Source organism: Tauraco erythrolophus, chromosome 16 (genome assembly GCF_009769465.1).
Source record: "Tauraco erythrolophus isolate bTauEry1 chromosome 16, bTauEry1.pri, whole genome shotgun sequence".
NCBI classification, from domain to species: domain Eukaryota; kingdom Metazoa; phylum Chordata; class Aves; order Musophagiformes; family Musophagidae; genus Tauraco; species Tauraco erythrolophus.
The window spans coordinates 21,787,539-21,807,649 of record NC_141480.1 but is presented as its reverse complement, the minus strand read 5'-3'; positions in this window follow the sequence as shown (position 1 = coordinate 21,807,649).

Below are 20,111 nucleotides of genomic sequence, written 5' to 3'. Positions count from 1 at the left end.
CTCTTGAAAGAAACCTTGATAAAGCTCTCCATCTCCACCATTTGGTTCTAGAGGCACATCACCCAGTGAGCTGGTCTGACCATGAAAGACTGAAGCAAAGAAGGCATTGAGTACCTCAGCCCTTTCTTCATCCTCAGTCACTATTTCTCCCCTTGCATTTAGCAAGGGGTGGAGATTCTCCCTAACCCTCCTTTTACTGTTAAGGTATTTGTAGAAACTTTTCTTATTGTCCTTTATGTTGGCTGCCAGATTAAGCTCCAGCTGGGCTTTTGCCTTTCTAATCTTCTCCCTGCATCGTCTCACAGAATCCTTGTAGTTTTCGTGAGTGACTCGCCCCTTCTTCCATAGGTCATAGTCTTTGTTTTTCTTCTTGAGCTCTAGCCAGAGCTCTCTGTTCAGCCAGGCTGGTCTTCTGCCCTTCCGGCTCGTCTTGCGGTTCGCTGGGACAGCCTGCTCCTGGGCTCTGAAGATTTCCCTCTTGAGAATTGCCCAGGCTCCCTGGACCCCTTTGCCTTTCAGGACCAACTCCCAAGGGACCCTTCCAACCAGTCTCCTAAGAAGGTTGAAGTCCGCCCTCCGGAAGTCCAATGCAGCAGTTCTGCTGACCCCTCTCCCTACTGCTTCTGTGACTGAAAATTCTATTATTTCATGGTCACTATGGCCAAGACAGCCTCTAACCTTAGCACCGTCTATGAGGCCTTCTCTATTGGTAAAGAGCAGGTCCAGCAGGGTGCCTTTCCTGGTTGGTTCCCTCACCAGCTGTATCAGGAAGTTCTCTTCCAGACACTCTAGGAACCTCCTGGACTGTTTCCTCACTGCCGTATTCAAATTCCAGCAAATATCTGGTAGGTTGAAGTCACCCACAAGAACTAGTGGCTGTGACTGTGAGACTTCCTCCAATTGTTTGTAGAATATTTCATCTACATCTTCTTCCTGAGTGGGTGGTCTATAGCAGACTCCCACTGTGATGCCAGCCCTATGGGTCTTCCCCCTTATTTTGACCCACAAGCATTCTACCCTTCCAGCACCATTGCTGATCTCCAGACATTCAAAACCCTTCCTAACGTACAGCGCCACTCCCCCTCCTCTCCTGCCTGGCCTATCTCGCCTGAAGAGCTTGTAGCCATCCAACACAGCACTCCAGTTGTGTGTATCATCCCACCATGTCTCCGTGATGGCAATTATATCATAGGTTTCCTTTTGCACAATGGCTTCCGGCTCTTCCTGTTTGTTGCCCATGCTGCGTGCATTGATGTAGAAGCACTTTAACTGGGCTAGTGATCTCTTCACCTTTTCCTTGAAGGGAGAAGACCTGACTCCTGTTTGATCTCTCCCTGTCACTGCCTTGACACCTGGCAGGCCAGTGACCATTGAGTCTGACCCATCTCCAAACATAGTGCACTCAGTCTCTGCTGGTGCAGCATACCCACGTAACTCTCTGGGACACTGTCCGATTAACAATGATATGCAGCTCTTAGGTTTAGTCCCAGCAAGCCAGACTGTATCCCCTTCCCCCTTCAAATCTAGTTTAAAGCCCTATCAATGAGCCCTGACAACTCCTGTGCAAGGATCCTCCTCCCCTTATGTGTCAGGTGTACCCCATCAGATGCCAGCAAACCTGATGCAGTAAAAAGCAACCCATGATCAAAGAACCCAAAGTCCTGCGCAAGACACCAGGCTCGGAGCCAGGTATTGACCTGGTGGGTCTTTCTGTTTATTCCCTCTTCATTCCCTGCCATTAAAGGGATTGAGGAGAACACCACTTGCGCTCCCGATCCCTTAAGCAGTCTCCCAAGGGCCCTGAAGTCTCTTGATTTTTCTCAGGCTTCTTGCTTGGGACATTTCATCACTGCCTAGTTGGAACGTTAGTAGCAGGTAATAATCAGTAGGCTGCACAAGAGCTGGAAGCTTCCTCACCACATCTCTAACTCGGACGCCGGGCAGGCAACAGACCTACCTGCACAGTGGGTCAGGTCTGCATATTGGGCCCTCAGTTCCCTTCAGAAGAGAGTTGTGGAGGAGTTCCTCTCCGAGACCGGCCATAATATTCTCTCGGGTATGGACAATCCCTGTTTGGGCCCCAGAGTGCAAGGTTACCAACTAGATTACCTTTGATCTTCAAGTTAACTTAATGGCCTTAAAAGGAAATGTAGACTGATGGCCTCGCCAAGATGCACGCCTCCTGGATGCCTCTCCGATGACCACAATGAGGAGAACAAAGGGATGAGCTTATCACTTGTAGTTTGCTAACGCTGCCCTATGACTATAACCCACAAGAGTGTGTTTACGTTAAACAAGCCAATTGTAGAATGTAGTTGTGTCACGCCATATTCTTCTATATAACCTGTGTGTCGGTTGTGATAAAGGAGCATGATTTCTAACCATATTGGTGTACGGTCATGACTCGGGTCTCGTCCGCAGTAGGGACCCTGCAACAGAGGGTCACCTATGACAATGACCTGATGTTTCTTCTTTGTTGCAGCCGTTTTTAAGTTAGGCTTATTTTGATTGATCCTAATTGAAGTTTCCCTTCTTAATGAGTTCTCTCCCTTGTGGTTGGTTGACTCAACCTGCAGAGCCTTATATCTATTACTTGTGGGCACCTGGAAGGGTGGGGGACTTGCTAAGGCAACACGCCTGATACGGTGGGCACGAACTTGTTGCCATTGCCCCTCATCATCCTGATCGTTACGTTCACCCCGGTGAAGATGGGACAGGGAGCCTTCAGTGTCTTGTGTTTCTGTAGTCAGCGGGGTCTGTCCCAGGGAAGGCAGGATGCTGTCCCAGTAATCGATCTCCTGCTCACACCCCCTGATGCTCCTCAGTCTGTCCACCTCCTCTTGGAGCTTTGTCACTAGTCGGAGGAGTTCCTCTGCCTGGGCACATCTCCCACAGGAATGCTCACCCCCGCCATCCTGTACTGGTGTCATATCAGGGCACCCCCTGCAGACTGATGCCTGGGTGGCTGCGTGATTGCAGGGCACTGCTGCTGGTGCAGCTGCATTGGGCATGGCGGGTGCAGCTCTCGGTGGGGCAGCAGGGCTCTGCCAAGCGGGCACCGTTCCTCACTGACCGGGGTAGGCAGCGCCTCAGCGCCCTTCTCCCGCAACCTGCCGCGTAACGCCCTGGCTGTCGCGTAACGCCCCGTTTGCCCGCTCTGTTCGCCACGCTCTGGGCCACTCGCGCTCCCTGGGCAGGTCTTTTATGGGGGGGGCGGGACTGCCACTGCTCTGGCAATGCCCAGGCCACGTCAGCGTCTCCCACGAGAGCTGCCGGCTCCTGGGGAGCCGTTTGTGCCGCACACAGTTTGTGCCACTGTTGTCGCCGATGTAATGTTTATTGCTGCCTTGCTCATGTGCCTGCGTCTGTTAAGGTGTCTGTGCCTCAGCAGCAGTGTGGATGGCACCAGCAGGCACACCAGGCTTCCTGCTGTTGAGTGACCAGCCTCTGAAGGTCTGAGTCTCTGCACTGGTGTGAAATGTATAAGGATGTTGTCTGCATGTCTGAGTGCTCATTTGGTTATTTCAGAAAGCTTCGCTGGTGGGATTCTCCCAGGAATAGCCAAACTTGAGATTTAGTTTAAAATTTAGATTTAAATTTTCCGCAGTTCGACCAGCTGTCTTACATAACTTAGTTTGTGGTGGCAATTGAAGGAGTTTGTTGGGAAGCAGCGCTGACTCGATATGCCAGACAAAGAGGTGCTGCTTTGCTTAGGAGAAGCGACGTGAACAGGGAAGCCGTGTGGAACCTCTCCGCTCCCCAGGGCAGGCGCTGCAGGGCCAGGCGCACCTGAACTCTGCCCACATGCCCTAATGGAGATCGTGGCTCCGCAGCTTCCTTTTCCCATCCAGGGACACGTCCACACGAACGTGTCAACACCCCCCGAGCTGGCATGGCACAAACCAGCTCTGGTTTGGGAGCCGTTGGCCCGTGCCACCCCAAGAGTGCTGTGCTGCTGCACCAGAGGAGCCCTCCTGAGGTGGGCTGTTATGTCTCAGCCTCTGCAACACCAGTGCCACCCAGCTGGGCAGGTGCCGAGAGGGAGGACAAGTCTTCTTGCTGCCTCTGAGGCCACGTGCGGGGCCCTGGTCACCTTGCAGTACAGGAACAAGCTGTGGGAGGTGTGACGTCCAGTTTCTTACCGTGTTGTGTGTAAAGGACAGATTTTTGGTGCCCAGTAAGGAACTCAGAGGTGATTGTGTGGTTAGAACAACGACACCTTTCCTGACATTTTCCGGTGTCTTGAAAAGGTTAATGCTGTTGCCTTCGCTTGACACAAACACTAATTTGAGCTTGTTTCTTCTACTCAGCTGCTCCCCCCAACTCCCAACTTGTGGGAAATTTATTGTCTCCAGGACTTCTAACTTCTGCCAGGCTGAACCTGATCAAAGCCTTAAAAGAATTACCGCAAAGAGTGGATGCACAGATAGTGCCATTTTCTACACCTCATTTCCTGCTGGAATCCTCAACATCTCATTTCTTCTCCTCTTTCCTCCTCCCTGCTTACCCTCAGTTGCACCAGGAGATTTTTCACTTCTGATTTACACCCCAAGTAGTATCACCCTGCACAGACCCAGCATCGCATGCAAGATAATCGTTTGTTCTCAGAGAGAAGGAAACCACGAGGATGCCACCTCTGTTGCCTGCCTTTCCCTTGCAGGTGACCGTAACTTGCTCTAAAATGGATCACATTGAACAAAGGGGAAGGATGGCCCCTGCCTCACCTTCCTTGCTGACTGATGCGAGGCTTTAATGCTGTCCTGATGGGCAGAACTGGTGAGGGGGAGCCAGGTTTTGGACTACACAGCAGATGCCGTGATTTCTGAGTGGTAACCTACAGACAGACTGCTAGGTGCAGCTGTAAGGCAAGCAAAGGGCCTGACGGGCAAGTCAGGGAGATGTGCGGGGAGGTGAGCGGGCAAGCAAGGAGTGCTCCTCACCCAGCTTCACCTTCTGCTAATAAACCCACCGTCAGAAAGTGAGAGGACCAGGCTTTGCCCAGTGCAACAACCCAGTGCACCTCGTGTTTCTGCTGGGGTATTCAACACGACAGGCTCATATACGCGTTACAGTTTTCATAACTGATGAAAGCACCCAAAAGCCCAGTGGAAACCCAGCTCCTTTGCTTACTGCTGGTGAGGTCTGTAACCTCTCCTGCGATCTCCTTAGTAGCTCCAGCCGCTACTTGGAAATCAATCATGTATTGATACTTAATTCTGTTATCAGAAGAAAACTCTCAAGTCTATTGAAACAAAATCACAAGAATAGGAACAAAACCAGCGACATACAGAGACGGCAACTGAAGCCTCAAGGGAAATATCGCTGTTGTGCCTCTTCCCATTCTCCTGCTGGAGCCTCTTCTCTTTGTTACTTGACATCTGGGCTTCTGACAACTCAAAGATTAAACACCTGACTGGAAAAGTGCCTACACATCCATTTAATATCCACTTGACAGAAAATCAGTGAGTGTTAGATATATGGACGTGGGATTAGCAGACCTCTAAGTATCATTTCGCTCAACTTCTCCCAAGTTCTGAGCCAACTAGGCCAATGTGGCCTTCTTTTATATTAACAATTTGATGATAATAGTATTTAACAAGAAGACTACATGATATCATTTAGAGCATTCTTCTAAAAATTACCCTCCATCTGTCTTTTTTTGAAATAGAAATGCCAGGGGTTTAGATGTGTGACATATTTATATAATTAGAAACATATAAACCCAATATTTGCATTTTCCATAATTAAGCAACTACTGAACCTCTTCACTGGCAATAAATATCTCACAGTTACCTGAGTACCTCATGCCAATACCAGCTCTAATGCAACATAACTAAAAAACCTCCACTGAAGAGGAAAGCAACTTACCAATTCCGCAACTAATTCTTGAGCTTTTCTTCTTGACCCTATCATACCACCTCCTGGCATGTTCTGCTAACCTCTCACACACTCCTTTGAGCCTGAAACTGTTCTCAAGCATAAGCATGGAAATCCAACCATAGGTTGTCCTGTAGGCCTGCAAAGATGAACATCTCAGGTCTCCTCCATTCACACTCCCGAGGATGGGAAGCCAGAAGTGCTGTTCACTTACTCAAGTCTAAATAGGTTGAGAATCTTTACTGTATTTGGAGAAAGACAAGTCTAAGAAATATTTGCTCCCTCTCTAATCACCACTGACACACTGAATCAAAAGGAAGCAAAGGAGAACGGGAGACACACCAGGTCTGCCAAGCAAAGAAACTGAGGAAGTTTCTCTGTGCACAGAAGCACAGCTGGAGACATAATTCCTGCTGACACACAGTCACGAGGATTGAACTTCAGCCATTTGGGTCCCTTGGAGAATACCAAGCACCCAGATTGTTCTGGAGGATGGATTTTACATAGGGCACCCCCTGAAAGAATCCCAGATGTGCAGTTTTATTCCCTGGGAAAGTGCGATGATGCTTACCTGCTTCTCAGAGAGCGCAGGACAAACAAAACACAGTAACTCCTCTGTAAGTACGGGCTAATTTCTGTCCCATCAGGATTCTGACAACAGCAAACAAATCCCTCAACTAGTTTTGTTCAGACTGTATCTGTGACAGTTATTTTGCTCTACATTTTTGGGGAAAGCACACAACTCACTTCTTTGACGTAGAGGGCTGGCTTTCAGAAGCATGCTAGCAAAAGAGCTCAGCATGGGACCGCTTATACATAAATATTACATCACAAGCCATATTGCATGCTTCTATCAGAGAAAATGGTGCTTATGAAGACACATGGGAAATGGGTCATTCACTCAAAAAAAAAAAAAATCCTGAACAAAAAGAAGTTCATAGACTAAAACAATACATGATAACCTTTTTGTCTCTAAATCCACAGGGAGATTTTATTTCTTCGCTGCCATCTGAAATTGTTGAAATTGTACTACTGGAGGCACTTTCCATGTAAAATCAAGCAAGCTCACTCAACTCAGAAAGCAAAGATCCTTCTTAATGGAACTAGAGCATCTGGGACTACAATACACCTTCCCACTCATTTAAACATCACAGCAGAATAAAAATGGATTTTATATTCCAAGCTGAGAGATTCTAAGTTTGAAAGCTACAGGACATTCTCATTTTAGCACAAAATCATCAATTTATTTTCACTTCTCTGCCAACCTTACCCTGGTGTTTCTTATTTTTCATGCTGCAGCATGGAAAGCCAGTACCCACTTCTGCACAAAGACTTCCACTGCTCAAACCAGTGTACAAAGCATTGAGGACTTTTGGCTCAGTCTTTGCAGTGCAGGGGCAATCCATCTCAAATGCACTACACGTTTTGCATTTCAGGGTGTCACATATAGATGGCTAATTATTGCTTTTCCTCCCAATAACAACAAAAAAAGGAAAAAGAAACCCTCCTTGTTTCCATGGCTCTTCTTTCCAGGCTAGAGATTCATGGCAGTGAGTACCTCTTTTACCCAACATACAAGCCAACTTTTGAACACTATTCAAAGCTGTCCCAAAAAAGAGATCATAAATAATAATCAGGCTAAAGATGACCAGAAGTCTCTGCACTACTGGAGCACTTTGAAGGACTTAATTGCATTTGTGTGTATGGCATCCAATTATTATTACCCAGCTGGCTTGAATTGAATTGAATGTAATTAACTAATTAACTAAGGTTTAGACCCTGCCTACAAAAGGCAGGCCATTTCCTCCTGGCTGTGGAAGATGCAATGACATCCTTGGAGCTGCAGCCCAGGCTGGTGAGCAGCAACTGGTGACTCTGACTTGATACCCTCATGAGAGACCCAGAAGACCTTGACCCCGAGTCCCTCGCCAGAGTGAGAAGTCCTTTGATAAAGAAGGTAAAGCCACAACCCCAAAAGAAGGAAGCGAGCTGGAGTTGGAATGAATGAACTGGGTCTCTGCTCACTGTAAAGCCTTCTTGAAAACAAAAAACTGTAAAACAAAAAGGGGGAATTATGGCATCAAATTATTATTACCCAGCTGGCTTGAATTGAATGTAATTAACTAAGGTTTAGACCCTGCCTACAAAAGGCGGGCCATTTCCTCCTGGCTGTGGAAGATGCAATGACATGCTTGGAGCCGCAGCCCAGGCTGGTGAGCAATGTGTGCAACACTCCATTGCATGGATTTACGATTTTAGTGCCAAAGGTTTTATGTGCTACAGAGATGGATACCTTTAAAAGAGCAACTGTAATGATCTCGTCCATAAATATACACAAAGATGCTCTAACATCACACACGTTCATAACTCAATGGATGCTCCTACTAAAAGTGGTTTCTTTCTGTAGCAACAGAACAAGTAAAAGCATAGAACAAAATGACCTGATCAAGCTCTAAAGTAAAATTTCTATTTTCATTTAGCTTTAATTTACAGCTGCGTTTAGCGGTGAACAGTGCCAGTCTGACTGCTCTGGCTAAGGATGGGTCAGGGACACCTAGCAGGTGTGGCCACCAAGGGCAGGGATGGCCCCCTGGGGCTTCTGTCCACGGGAACTACCTTGGAGCCAGCACCTCAAAGGCCGCCCTCTGAAGGATGCGGGGCGGTCGGTGGGATTGTGTTGAGCGGGGCTCTGCATGGGCAGCCCTATCACCTCCATGTCACAGTGCCACCAACACGGCAATGCAGCAGTTATATTCCCCAGGGCAGGATAAAGGAGAGCACCCTCCTGTGTCCTGTTCCCAGAGCTGACCCGGGACAGCCCAAAGACATCTGAGAGGACGTCCTTGAGGAGCTGCTGGAATTACTTGGTGGGGGTTGAAAGAGGAAGGATGGAGGCTAGATGAGGCTGGTGGAGGATCGCCAGCTGCAAGGCCAGCTCCCAGCGGGGCCACCTTCCAAGCCCATCAGATGGATGGAAATCCTGCTTCAGCCTTCAGGGAACAGATGAAAGCGCTCAGGAGATGAGAAGAACCACCAAGCCCTGGAGGGGCCTGAGGCTATCAGGCCTTTTCAATTGGATAGCAGTGGCAAAACCAAGGGAATGCCTTCTGAGGAGCACTACAGAGCTCGCTGTCCTCATCCCCAGTATTGCCAGGGGTGGCAGTCATAAGAAATGGGATGCAGAGATGTTGCCAGGGGTCCCAGTGCTTTGGAGCAGCCACTGGTATCCCGCCAGGTGTAGTAATGATTCTTGCCCCTAAGGTTGATCAGGCTGAGGGCCTTTGGCCAGTCTCAGAAGCCCCTGAGAGGGCTCCAGGCTCAAGAAAATAGATCTTGGGCATCTCCTGTGAGATGTGACCAGCCTGTGGGAGGAGGTCTTGCTCACATGCTCAAGGAATAGCCAATGGCCAGCGCGCTGGGGTCAGGAAGGGGTTATCCCTCAGGTCAGATTGACACCGAGTCCTGGGGGTTTTTTGCCTTCTTCGGCAGCATTGAGCATGACCATTTGTCGGGGCTCCTCTCGTTTTGGCTGGGTTACTGCCTGCGGCTCACTCACCACAAAGATGGTCTCTCATGCCCTGAAGCTGTGGAGAGGACAAGTTTTTTCCCCCCATGGTGGGCTAGTAAGAGTCCCCGGCAGTTTTTGCCTTCCTCCACAGTGTCAGGCACAGCCCCTTGCCCAGCTTCCTTTGGCCCATTGTGGCTGCGTGCCAGCTACTCCTGCTCCCAGCGCTGCAGGGAGCATCACCGCACCCCCGGTGTGCACAGAGGGAGGGGGCACCTCTGGGTCCCAACTGCAGAGAGACACAGGGAGCAGCTCCGGGGACAGACCATGGACAGTGGTGGGAGCAGCAGGGGCCCTGACAGTACCCAGGGGCAGGGCACAGCACTGGGGCTTGACAGGGCACAGAGATGGGGAGCAGCAGCATAGCCCCTCTCCACCCTTCCAGCTGGTGGCTTTCTCCATCTTTTTGGATTACTTGCACGATAAACTTGGCATTTTCTGGTTATACTGTCAGTCAGAGTTTGCGTTTTTGGGCCTATTGCATATTGCTGAACACTGGTTATCTTTGCAGCAACTCCCATGGGAGGCTCTTCATGTAGTTTCTTGAGGAGATATTCCACCATTCTAGCTGTACCAAGAATTTGTTGATCAGGGGTCACCCACCATCCGTCAGTATCTTTAGTGCATATTAAGAGTTCTGCTGCTCTATTTTCTGTCTCTACTTGGGGGCTCATTTCAATCTTTCTGCTGGGTATCAACGCTCCTGTCATTTGGCCAGATAAGGTCAATCTGCTCTTCAGTTCCCTCGTATTATTTCTCCTTGTCTTCTTTGATGAGCTTTACAGTGCGTTATTGCCACCTCTTCTGGACCCAGCACCGCTTGCAGCAGCTTCATGATTTCCGGATCATACCTAATGGGAGTTCCTTGTGATGTTAGTAATTCCATATGGCACCACGAGCGTGCACCACCTCAAATGCATACTCAGAGTCCTTTACCAATTTTCAGTGCTCTCGTCAGCGAATGATCATGCTTCCAGCTCTTCTTGTAGTGTCACTGTTGCCTTCCACTCTCCATTTGCCACAACACTGCTCCCACCTGTGTACATTTCCACATCAGGATTTGTTACTGGGAAATCTGATAGATCTGGCCTACTAGAATACACCTGCTCAATAGTATCCATACAGTCGTGTTCTAGTGGTTTGTTGTGATTTAGCCCAAGCTACCATGTGGTTGCTCACTCACTCCTCTCCCTTGGTGGGGTGGAGAGCAGAAAAACATGTAATAAAAGCCCAGAGGATCGAGATAAGGATAGGGAGGGGTCACCCACTGATCATGGCCCCAGGCAAAACAGTCTCCGCTTGGGGACAAATCAATTTAATTTGTTAGTGGTTCATTCAGAGAGGATTACAAGAAAACAAAGCCAGATCTTAAGAACACCTTCCTCCCACCCCTCCCTTCTTCCTGGCTCTACCTCGTCCCCCGGTGGGGCAGAGGGACAAGGAATAGGGGGGTTGCAGGTCAGTTCATCACAAGTTGTTTCTGCTGCTCCTTTCTTAAAGGAGGACTCCTTACCCTCTTCTCCCTGGCTCCAATCGATCCCCTCCTCACAGGACAGTCCACAGACTTCTCCAGCGTGAGTCTTTCCTGCAGTATGCAATCCTTACCCATCCAATTGCTCCAGCGTGGTCTTTTCCCATGAAGTCACAGCTTCTTAGGTAGCTGCCAGCTGCTCCGACATGGGGTCCCCAATGGACATAGCTGTACAGGGCCTTAACCATCAGGTCATCGTTAGGAACTTGCCTTCTTGCAGTCCCCTTTGTCCTCAGTCCCTATTAGCAGATCATCAACTTATTGTAATAGTTTAAGAGAAGGATCATTACCTTGCCATGTCACCAATTCTTTAGTCAACATGTTACCAAATAGGTGAGGCTGTTCTTGAATCCTTGCAGCAGCACTGTCCCGCATAATCGGGTCCTGCTCCCTGTGGTAGCACTTTCTCATTCAAAAGGAAAGATGGTTTGGCTTTCCTTATTCACTGGGATGCAGAAGAAAGCGTCCTTCAGATCTAAAACTGTAAAATACACATTATTTTCTGGTATCGAGGATAACACAGTGTATGGATTTGGTACCACTGCATGTGCATCTACTGTTATTAGTCCTAGGCTTCTGCAACAGTAGAATGGGAGTGCTAAATTCAGACTGGCATTCTCTCAACCATCCCTAGACCCTAGACAGAAAGGTATTTATTGAGAGTTCTAACCTTGTCTTGCTTCCAGTCTCGTAGAGTATTGCTTCATCAGTTGTGCCCCCACTTCTAGTTCAGTCTTGATTGGAGTCATGTTCCTGGCACATCCTGGTTTCCCAGATGCCCAAACGAAGGGAATTACTGCATTCATGATGTCCTCTGGTACGTTAGGGTCTCCAGGTAATTCATCATTGCCATCCACCAACAGGTAAAGTCCATCCTTCCACGCTGTGTCTTCCGGTACATGCAACAGAATAGACTTGTCAGAAAAAGTTGCCTCTGCAATTAATTTGCATAATACGTCACGTCCCAAAAAGCTTAAGGAGCATTCTGGCATATAGAGAAATCCGTGAGTCAGTTTTGTATTTCCAGTTGTACACTCCACAGATTTTAAAATCAGCCCCAAAGCCTTCCTTTCCATTGCCCCGATGACTGACATACGCGTTTTACCCCGTCGTGGTTTTAGGCTGATCCAGCAACTAAAACTCACACAGTCTCTCCTTCTTCAGTAAACTAGAGAGGAGGAAATAAAAGGACTGAGGGTTGAGACAAGAACAGAGGGAGCACCCACCAACCATGGTCCCGGGCAAAACAGACTGGGCTTTCTCAAAGCAAAACAGTTTATTAATGGTTACTTAAAAGGACAAAGGGAAACAAAACCGATTACTTGAGAGGACAGAAAGAAACAAAACCAGATCTTAAAACCGACACCTTCGTTCCCCTGCTTCACCCCCCCCGCCCCCCCTTCATAGATTTCTAGGTTGGAAAAGACCTTAGAGATCATCGAGTCCAACTGTCCCTAATCCCCATTAAACCATATCCCTAAGTAGATCATCCACCCTATTCTTAAACACATCCAGGGATGGGGACTCAACCACCTCCCTGGGCAGCCTATTCCAGTGGCTGACAACCCTTTCAGAGAAGAAATACTTCCTAACATCCAACCTGAATCTCCCCTGACTAAGCTTATGCCCATTTCCTCTTGTCCTATCACCCATCACTAATGTAAAGAGCCCCTCCCCCACCTCCCCACCATCTTTTCTCAAGTATTTGTAGGCTGTAATCAGGTCTCCCCTCAGCCTCCTCTTCTCCAGGCTAAATAGCCCCAACTCCCTCAGCCGCTCCCCATAAGTTTTATTTTCCAGCCCCTTGACCAGTTTAGTCGCCCTTCTCTGGACTCGCTCCAGGAGCTCAATATCTCTCTTAAAGCGAGGGGCCCAAAACTGGGCACAATATTCCAGGTGCGGCCTCACCAGTGCCGAGTACAGGGGCAGGATCACTTCCCTGCTCCTGCTGGTCACACTATTCTTGATACACGCCAGTATCCCATTGGCCTTTTTGGCCACCTGGGCACACTGCTGGCTCATATCAAGCCGGTAGTCAACCAACACCCCCAGGTCCTTCTCCGCCAGGCAGCTCTCCAGCCACTCCTCCCCGAGCCTATAGCGATGCTTGGGGTTTTTATACCCCAAGTGAAGGACTCTGCACTTGGCCTTATTAAAGCTCATGCCATTGGCCTCAGCCCAACGATCCAGTCTGTTCAAATCCCTCTGAAGAGCCTCCCTACCCTCGAGCAGATCGACACAGCCTCCCAGCTTGGTGTCATCCGCAAACTTACTGAGGGTACATTCAATCCCCTCATCCAGGTCATTGATAAAGATGTTAAACAGAACTGGACCCAGCACTGAGCCCTGGGGAACCCCACTGGTGACCAGCCTCCAGCCGGATTTAGCCCCATTTACCACCACTCTTTGGGCCCGGCCATCCAGCCAGTTTTTAACCCAAAGGAGGGTGTGCCTATCCAGGCCAGCAGTTATCAGTTTCTCAACCAGAACACTATGAGAAACTGTATCAAAGGCTTTACTGAGGTCAAGGAAAACTACATCCACAGCCCTTTCCTCGTCAGCCAGGCAGGTCACCCTGTCATAGAAGGTGATCAGGTTTGATTGGCAAGACCTGCCTTTCATAAACCCATGTTGACTGGGCCTGATCACCCGGTTAACCTGTATGTGCTCATTAATAGCACTCAAGATAACCTGTTCCATGACTTTGCCCGTCACCGAGGTCAGACTGACAGGCCTGTAGTTCCCCGGATCCTCCTTCCGCCCTTTTTTGTAAATGGGGGTATCATCCGCCAGCCTCCAGTCCAGCGGAACTTCCCCAGTGAGCCAAGACTGCCCAAAGATAATGGACAGGGGTTTGGCAATGACATCCGCCAGCTCTCTCAGGACTCTCGGGTGGATACCATCAGGCCCCATAGACTTGTGGGCATCCAGCCGAAGGAGCAGATCCTTGACCCATTCCTCTTGGATCACAGGAGCTTCGATCTGCTCTCCCTCCCTGCACTCAGACACCGAAGGCCAGCTCACCTGGGAACTACTGACCTTATTATTAAAGACTGAGGCAAAGAAGGCATTAAGGACCTCAGCCTTGTCCTCATCCCTAGTGACTAACGTACCCTCTGTGTCCAGTAGGGGCTGGAGGTGATCTTTAGCCCTCCTTTTGTTATTAATGTATTTATAGCAGGACTTTTTGTTGTCCTTTACGGAGCTGGCTAGTCTAAGTTCCAGTTGGGCTTTTGCCCCCCTGATTAACTCCCTGCATGCTCTAACTTCCTCCCTGTATTGATTCCTGGATGCCTGCCCATTCTTCCAAGACTTATAGACTTCCCTTTTTCTTTTAAGATGTTCCCAAATCTCCTTTGTCGTCCAAGCCGGTTTTCTACCCCGGCGGCTCGACTTCCGGCACACAGGGACAGCTCGCTCCTGTGCCTCCAGAATTTCCTTTTTGAGTAGTAACCATCCCTCCTGCACCCCCTTTCCCTTGAGAGCTGTCTCCCATTGGACTTTGTTAACCAGACTTCTAAACAGCCCAAAGTCAGCTCTCCCAAAGTCCAGCTTGGCTGTTTTAGTGCTCCCCCTCCTAACTTCCCCTAGAATCGAGAATTCTATTATCTCGTGGTCACTATGCCCCAGGCGTCCTCCAACCTTCACATCTCCCACAAGACCTTCTCTGTTCACAAACAGCAGGTCTAGGGGAGCACCTTCTCTACTTGGTTCACTGACCAGTTGTGATAGGAAGTTGTCCTCCACACTCTGCAGGAATCACCTAGACTGTTTCCTGACTGCCATGCTATACTTCCAGCAGACATCGGTAGGTTAAAGTCACCCACAAGGACACGGGCTGGTGAGCGCGAGACTTCCCCCAGTTGTTTAAAGAATAGCTCATCAGCCTCACCGTCCTGATAGGGTGGCCTGTAGCAGATTCCCACTACAATATCCGCCTTCATAGGCTCCCCTTTGATTTTCACCCACAGACATTCTACCAAGTCATCCCCAACATTTATCTCTAAGCAGTTTAGACCTTCCCTTACATACAGGGCAACCCCGCCACCCCTCCTACCTCTCCTATCCCTCCTGAAGAGCTTGTAGCCATCCATGGTAGCACTCCAATTATACGAGTCATCCCACCATGTTTCAGTGACGGCAACTATGTCATAGTTTCCCCGGATAACAAGGGCTTCCAGTTCCTCTTGTTTATTGCCCATACTGCGTGCATTTGTATAGAAGCATGTAAGTTGGGCTCTCGACCCCAATGCACCCCTAAGGGGGGGAAGCTTTATTTCCTGAGCCATTATTTTTGGAATTTTTTTTTACCTCTAGGCAACTTGTGTGTTGCTCTTGACTACACATATCACCCCCTACTATCACTGAGGTGGCAGGCCGAAGGTACCTGCCTACACTCCTTTCATCAGACACTGGAGGGCCGTCCTCGGCTGTTAATCCTCCAAGTCTGACAATGCCCCCCACCCCCTTCACATCTAGTTTAAAGCCCTATTGATGATCCCAGCTAGTTCTGTAGCAAGAAGCCTTTTCCCCCATGGAGACAAACCCACCCCATCCCTGGATAGAAGGTCTGGCATTAAGGTCAGCCCGTGGTTAAAGAAGCCTAGGTTGTGTTCCTCACACCACTTATGTAACCAATTATTTAAATCCTTGATCTTTGTTTTCCATCCCATGTCATGTCCCAAAGTCGGTATGATAGAAGAGAATATTACTTGGGCCCCCGATCCCTTCAACATTCTTCCCAAAACCCTGAGATCCTTCTTAATAGTCCGGATGTTTCTTTTCCTAAAGTCATCAATACCAACTTGGAAAATAAGAAGATGATACTAATCCGTGGGCCTGTTGGGTCTGCGGGAGGGAGCACAGGGTGCTGGTCCCTTGGTCAATCTCCCTCTCGCACTCCCTGATGGCCCTCAGCCTGCTCACCTCCTCCCTGAGCTCCGTCACCAGGCGGAGGAGTTCCTCCACCCTGGCACAGCTCCCACAGGTGAGTTCCCCGGTGGTGACCTGAGCCAATACACTCGGGGAACAAGTCCTGCAGCTCACCTGGGTGGCAGCGCGCACCCAGCGGGGGTCCGTCTGGGAGGCTGCGTTGGTCGTGGCTGGCCCCGGGCTGGGGGCAGCCTTCGCTTTATGCCTAGTGACCACCATGATAGTCAGGGACTTCCGACCGGGCTCGACGCTCTGCCTGCTTGCTCTGTCTGCGCGAGCTGCCGCGCCCCTCACCCTGCCGCACCATGCCCTTGTTTGCCCGCTCCGGGCCGCTGCGCTCCTCAGGGCAGTTTAAACCTCCTGCGCCTGTTCCCGGGCCGCCCCCCTGCGTCAGCAGTCCCGTGGGCACTGCCGGCACCGGGACACAGGAGATCCTGGCTCCCGCCTGGCTTTGAACTCACTCGACACTCGCTTTTTCCACCTCAATCCACCCCCCGGCCACAGAACTTACCGTCCGTGCTACCAAGGCACACAGAAACACCATTGATGCTGACTCACCACCTTTAAATCTCCCCTTTCCGTTTCCTCCCGGCTCTACCTCCTCCCCCAGCAGCACAGGGGGCAGGGATTGGGGGAGTGCAGGTCAGTTCATTCCGTGCTGTTACTGCTGCTTCTTTCTTAAAGGAGGAGGAGTCCTTACACCCTTTTCCCCTGCTCCAATGGATCCCCTACCCACGAGGAAAAATCCACAAACTTCTCCAGCGTGAGTCCAGCCCACTGGAAACAATCCTTCCCCACAGATTGCTCCGGTGTGGGCTATACCACAGTCTCGGGTACTTAGGGAGCTGTAGCCACTTGCTCCGGCGTGGGTCGTCACGCAGACTCCAGATGCCTCTCTGCCTTGTCGTGCATCCCAACACGACCATCCTCAGGCTCAGGCATCTTCTCCCCACGGGTTGCGAGTGGGTCTCTGCTCCACCGAGGCCGTCCTGGTTGCAGGGGGGCCGCCTGCCATCTCACCATCAGCTGCAGGGGAAACTCGGCTCCGGCACACCTCCTCCCGCTCCATCCTCACTGACCTGCTGTCGATGCGGCTGTTTCTCTCAGATCTCAGTCCTCTCCAGGTGAACTCAGCCCAGTGGGCACCCCAGGAGTGGGGTGCCCCCGAGTTCCCCAGCTGGCTCCGCTGCCGCCATTCTCCGTGGGCAGCGCCGGCCCAACGCAGGCAGCTGCCCGGCCGGGAGCCAGGGAGCGGGGGCAGTGCCCTCCTCCCTTCTCTCCTCTCTCCTGGGCAAAGCACCTTTTCTGGTTCCTTTGTCCCGACTTAAATAGGGCAATTCGCAGAGGCGCTGATTGGCTCAACCCCGAGGGGGATGGCAGTCTGATCTGGTGGCCAGAACTAAGCCTAACCTGGTTCCAAAACCAGGGAGGTCACAGGGACCAAAACTCCTCTCCTGCCACCAGAACCCCCACCCCCTCCACATCAAACCATGACATACCCAAAGGTCCCTTGCAGCTCACAACTACAGAAGGAGCAGCCCCACTATCTATTAAAAATATGGTTTAATTCCCCAGCTTTACTGGAACCAGAGGCTGGGCTGGGGAGACCTCCACCTTTGTATCTTTTCCTCTGGTCCCCTTCAATCCTCATTAATGTCTTCCAACAGAATAAGATCTGCATCCCTCTTGTCCCTTCTCCATTCCTTCCCTGTTGGACAGGACACCCATTTTCCAGTGTCCCTCCTTTCTACAGACGGCACGCTGGTTCAGACCTAAAAGGAGGCATCTAATTGGGGTGCGTCCCTATCCAGCCTCATTCCATTCTCCTCTTCCTCAACCTCTTCCTCTGCCTTTTTCTCTGATACTGTTTCCATTTATTGCTGTCGTTAACAGGGATGCTTGCACTTTCCTTCTCTTTTTCTTTTTCTTTCCCTCTTTATTGTGATGCACCCTGTAAATAATCTCTGTGAGCTGAGAAGTTGACACTCCTTCCGCACCATCTACCCTCTGTCACTGTCTTCTGCCATCCTGTGCCACTGTCCAACAAACAGTGTGTGAAACAGCCTCTGGTTCACCTCCTCATCTGGATTCCAATCCATCCGTTTCCTGCCACTTCACACGATCTTTCACAAAAGGCTGAGGGACTCTCCTGAACCCTCTCTTACTTCATCAAGTTTGGTTATCACCCCATGTTGAATCCTGTACAATATTAACTGCTGATTCTTTACATTGCTTTTCCTTTTTCCTGTCTTTCCTGGTCTCTTCCTCTAACACATACACTCCCTTATCACCCACACTTAAGAGTTTATGTTTTTCCATGTTTCACGATTGTTCCTTAAAGAGAAAAATAAATCAACATGTGGTACTTCATCCTGCTTATCTGTCCTTCTACAAAACAACATGAATTGCAAAACTGTTATATTTCAGAGTTCTGTTTTCTAGACCCTTTTTTTTATCATCCAAATCAGGCATAGGCCACCATTGTCTACAAGATCTCAACAACTTCTCTTTAGTCATGGGATCCCCTCTGAATTTATTCCAGTTTTCAAAATACAGCCCAGGGAGTACAAGGAGAAGTCACAGCAGAGGATGCCGCACCTGTTTTCTGCTTCTTCGTTCACCAAATCGTATTACCCAATTACCACACACTGTTTGTCCAGACCTTCAATAACCCATCACTGCACACTGCTACGACCAGTTAAGGGCCCTGCCACGTGTCATGGTGTGACTTAACCTCTGACCCCCTTGGTTGAAAACAGGAGTTTTAATCCCTTTGACCCCACTGGTTGCTCCTAATGAACTTTAATTTCACCTTATAGAATAGGGCAGCACCTCAACTTGAAATCCAAAACTCCTTTTCCCAGAAATACCTGTTTGGTGTTGTGCCTTTGAGTCGCTCACTGTCACAATGCCAGAGGGGAACCAGAGGAGTCCCCAAAAAACAGGTCAGTGTGTGCTGGAGTCGTATCCGGGCCAATCCTCCGCTGCCAGGAATGACGAGACAATCCGGGCAAGGCCTCAAGCCTGTCTCAGCGTGGTCACCAAAGTGTTGTCCAAAACGTAGTATCTTTGAGGATCCCACATTAGTATAGGTCAAGGGGCAATGGGTTTCAGCTGAAAGAGGGCAGATTTCAATGAGAAGGAAGAAATTTTTTACAACGAGGGTGCTGAAACACCTCCCTAAGAGCAGGGAGAGCTGGAGCAGCAGGGACGAGCCTTGTGCCCTATTTGGGGACATGCTCCATCCCCTCGTGGGGACATTGCATGATACAGAGTATTTCATTGGCAAATCTGGCCCTTAATCCTAAATCTAAGTGCAAATCGTTAGAGGAGTTGTGGCCCCTCTGTCCCGGCCGTGCTCCCCCTCCAGCCTGTTGTGCTCCTGCACATGGCAAAACACGGGAAGCTGGAAAGTCCTTGATGTCTCAGCACCAGCTATCAACATCAGTGTGCTGTCAATATTCTTCTCATACAAATCCCAACTCTGTCCCAGCCAAAACCAGGACACTAATCCAACCCAATTCCGCTCAAGTGACAAACTCCATATTTAAAACGGAGCGATTGCGAGATGGGCACGTGCAAGCAAACTGCTTCCAAAAGCCCGTAACATAAACTTCTCAGCTTGGGTATTTCCACCAATTGCTTCAAAACCTACTGAGAAGGAAACAGCCCATAAATTACACATGCAAGACCAACAAGTGTTTTTAATTCTGGCTTTGGCTTTTCTGCCTGTTTGTTCCAGATGACTGTTGTTTTTGCAAGGTGATCCCAAAAGCTGGATAGGGATTCAAGCTCTTCCTCGAGGGACCTGTGAGTGCAGGCCAGGCAGCAGAACTGTCCAAGTCTCTCAAAGAGCACTCTAAGTTCTACCTGGCCAGATACAGCACTGCGAGGAGGGACAGGGTGGGCTGCTGGTGCCCTTTGTGCAGCTTGGTTCCTGCTGGGGGTGGTTTTGGTGCTTCCTGGATTCCTCCCCCTCCTTGTTTCCAGCATGGCAGAAGTCAGATGCAGAAGTCGCAGTCTGCCCCATGACTACTCAGCACCACGAGCATTTGTCCGATGTGTATCTCGAGGCCACAGAAAAATACCTTCTTCCTGCTGAGGGGTCGTAGTCTGTGATGTCCACGAACGAGCTGCGGAGATCATAGCCCTGGCGCCGGGATCTCCTCTGCTTTCTCTGCCTCAGCTGAGTTTGCTCCCGAGCAG